This window comes from Peromyscus leucopus, chromosome 19 (assembly GCF_004664715.2).
Source record: "Peromyscus leucopus breed LL Stock chromosome 19, UCI_PerLeu_2.1, whole genome shotgun sequence".
NCBI classification, from domain to species: Eukaryota; Metazoa; Chordata; class Mammalia; order Rodentia; family Cricetidae; genus Peromyscus; species Peromyscus leucopus.
In genome coordinates this window covers 78,333,492-78,337,408 of record NC_051079.1, presented here as the reverse complement: position 1 = coordinate 78,337,408, position 3,917 = coordinate 78,333,492, and positions in this window count along the sequence as shown.

Genomic DNA, 3,917 nt, shown 5'->3' with positions numbered 1-3,917 from the left:
GGGAAGGCTGGCTGGCAGCCCACTTGCTGTCCCCTGGAATGATTGGCTCAGTTGGCATTCCTCTCCTTTCCCTGCTTGAGTTGGGCTAGTATGTGGACTCCCACATCTGTAGTCCTTGAATGTGATGACAGATTTAAGAGTCTGTGGGGTTGGAAGGCGCCAAGGGGCCCTTGTGTGCTCGGACACAGAGTCCTTCCCCAGAAACTATTCTGTGCCACCAGGGTCTGGCATGAGTGACATTCCAATCTGAAAGGCTAATGTGTGCAAATGAGTTGTATTCTGGCCTCTGCCTAGGAATTCCCCATCCTTCCACAACTGCAGATCCTCCTCTCTGAAAAATTTCCACCGTCTCTTGAGCAACCTTGATGCTGCCCTGCTTTCAGGGTCCAGCACTACCTTCCGTTTAGGTGATGCCTTTTCTCTTCCATGTGGACAGAGTCCTTGACAGTAGTGGCCAGGAACATAAGACCTGGGGTTTTCCCTGAGGTCCTTTGTCTGATGTCCTCTGCCTTTGGAGTGCAGATCTGGGTCAGAGACTGTTAGTAAAAGTCCCTAATCTCTTTTCCAGTATTCAAAGAGGCCCTCCAAGCCAGGTGTGTGGACAGATTTCTTCCTACTCTGATTGCTCTGGGCTTGGTGGCCAACATTTACCCGTTGTGCCTCCCACCAATCCAGATCGGCTGTCAAAAGCAAAACAGAGGAGGTAAACGTGGCGTGACAGTGGCTGCAGCTTGTCATACCCACTGCAGTCAGCCCCTGCCTGAGCTTCTGATAGAAAAGTGGGGTCCACCCTGCTTCTGGAGGTGGCCACTTCTTACCTTCCAGAGGATAACTTTATTACCCCAACAAGTCTCCCTGGTACCAAGGGCAGTTGTCTAGCTGGGGGCTAATTCTGACTCCTGGTTCCCTGTGGATTTGCAGCACACTGTGATGTGGAAGCCTGCTGACAGACTTTAGCCTCTGCTGTACTTAAGAATGCCACTGGTGACAAGTGCATGACCATTTTTATAGCATGCTACTGGGATCTCTGGACTTGTTCCTGTGAACAAAAGTATCATTCATCAGGGAAATCCCCCAGCATTCTTAAGAAAGAATATCAAGAATAATTCTGCAAACAAAACTGTGTCTGCTTGTTATGAGTAGAGCTCATCCCAACATCCAGGGGTCCTTGCTGGACCCAGAGGATGGGATCTCTTCATGTGCACAGTGCTCCAAAGGCAGTGCCACCCTAAACCTTCAGCACACACCATATCAGACATAGACAAAGTCCAGCAGCTTTCTTCTTTTGCGCCTATTGTCATCCAGCTTTTCAAGGATTAAGACCATTGATTTCTAGACAAGGCAGGGGCCCTTGACAACTGGGACAGCTGCACTTTTCAGGCCCAAGGAGAATTGGCCATTTTCCAGCACCCTGGGTTGTTCCCGTCTCTGGAGCTTTTTCCTTGGCTGATAGGGGAGCTGCATGTCATTCCCACTCCAGGAGGTCTGAAGTACAGGAGGTGGTTTGGCACTGCCTGCTATGGGTCATGACTATGGTGTCAGGCATCTTCAAGGGGTACAATACGAATGCAGAGAAGGCCTCTTGGTTTACTTGTTGCTGCTCATGCATGTGAAACACAGACACATGGAGCAACTAAAGCTGGTGGATAAAATCAGATCTTGTCCAAAACAGGTGGGGTCTGAGATTAGACAGGTCCAGGGCACTTTACTCTTATATGAGGCTACTGTTCAGAAGTACCTGGGGACTGCCCTCCCTTTCTGATTCAAAATGGAAGTCCAAAGAGTAGCCAAGGTCTCAGATTTTCTCCAGGAAGGTTAGAATTGCACAAAATAATTAAATTAAAGGCCGGGCATTGGTGGCACACGCCTTTAATCCCAGCACTCAGGAGGCAGAGCCAGGCGGATCTCTGTGAGTTCCAGGCCAGCCTGGGCTACCAAGTGAGCTCCAGGAAAGGCACAAAGCTACACAGAGAAACCCTGTCTCAAAAAGCCAAAAAAAAAAAAAAAAAATTAAGATTGGTTGAATGGGTGCTCCATTAACGGAACCCATCCAGAGTGGAGAGGCTTGGCTTGTAATAGTGACCAAGTGCTGAGCCTCTAAAACCAGTAGGCTGTCTGAGAGCAACCGAGACAGTAGGCTAAGCAGGCAACACCACACACAGGCTGGTATCCAATAGTAAACCCCATAAAGACGTCAAGGACTCCTCATTTTACAGAGTGGAATAGGAAATGCAGAGAGGTGGGACATTTTTGTGATACCCCTCCCCTGAGACACCAGGGCTGCTTGTTTTCAGTCTGCTCCTACCAGATACACTTGATTATGGGTGTTTGTGGGGGCCTTGAAGACCACGAGATGGTTCTGGTATGTCAGCCAAGCCCACAGGTAAAAGAGCTGTTTGTCTTCAGTGTGATTCATGACATCCACCCCCCCCCGCCCCCACCTATGGGAAAACATTAGAAAAAAATCAAGATCATAGTTTCTGTAATGAGGCAGATGCACAAGCCCAGCATGCAAGATTGGCCTGAATCTGGTTGGACACACTCCAAAGATCCTGAGGGTCCTTGGAACCCAGAAGGGAGTCAGAGGAGAATGTCTGGATGATCACCCAAGTGTGTGACTTGGGGGACATCAATTACCACCAAGCTTTGTGTGAACAAGACCTAGAGCACAGCAGTGCAGAGAGGAGAGCCAACCCACATGGCTGAAGGTGGAAATTTGGCTTCTGCAAACATCACAGTGTGTCCATACCAACTAAGCCTAAGGTGAAGTCATCAGGCCATAGAACCTATGACCACACTATAGTGTACTGGGTCCCCATATGGTGAACGTTGTGCCTGCATGATGGCGTTTTGCCTGTGAGTTCTTTGGAATTTGGTATATTCCCTTCCTTATTCTCCAAGTGCAGCTTTCACAACAGGAGGTTCAACTGAGACACGCGGGTGTGTAGAGTGCTGGAGGTACCTACAGTGTCCCCTGTTCTCATGCTTCCTCTGCTGCTCGGAGCCACTAGTTCGTCTTCTAGCTGTTAGGTTAGAGGAATTTTTTTTTTTCCAGTTTGCAAGCTGTCCTGCCTGCCTGCCCAGCTTGGCCACAGCTTGTTGAGTTTTTCATCTGCTGAATGCAGTTTGGTGACTTTGTGTCACAGTTCAGTCTACAGAATGTTTTAGGCCTTGTTCTTTCCCATAGTGGTTAGCCTGGGGACAGTTGGGCACCCTGCCAGTTGAGGTCAGGTTGGGAAATACGGGTCCCAGGCCCATGTGATCTTTTTCTATAAGGCTGTCAGAGTCTTGGCTGCACCACAGGGCTTGTGCATGGTCTGTGGGGCTGTCTCCCAATAGGGGACCATACAGGTGGGGACCCGGCCGAAAAAGAGGGGTACATCATGATGGCCCTCGTACTGGGGCACTAAATGTAGGAATCAGATCTAGCAAGGAAGAGAGCTGAAAACCCCATGAAGATGATCTCAGGAAACATGAAGCCTCATGGAATGGGCGTAGGTGGGTGACAGGTGACAACTGGGAGATTATTAGGTGGGTGACAGGTGACAACTGGGAGATTATTGGTGACAGGAAGAGCAGCACAGGGCTAGGAGCTGTGCAAGTCCTGGTCCTGAGACCTGGCAGCCTACTGGCTCTAATCCTTATTTTGGAATGCAATGCAGTAGAGACAGAGCAGCCTCTAGCCTCAGCTCCCACCCACTGAGAGCCATCTGGAATTGGCAACACAACAGACACCCCGTTACCCTGTAGTGGCTCTGTTGCTGGGTTAGCCTATCCTGATCAGCTCCAAGGTTTCCAAGGATCCAGAGCCACAGCACACACCTCTGTGACAGCAACCTAACAATCCCAGGCCTATCTAACACAGGCTGGAGAAGAATACAGGTCAAGTGTTCAGTGACTCTCCTGCAAGTTCCAGA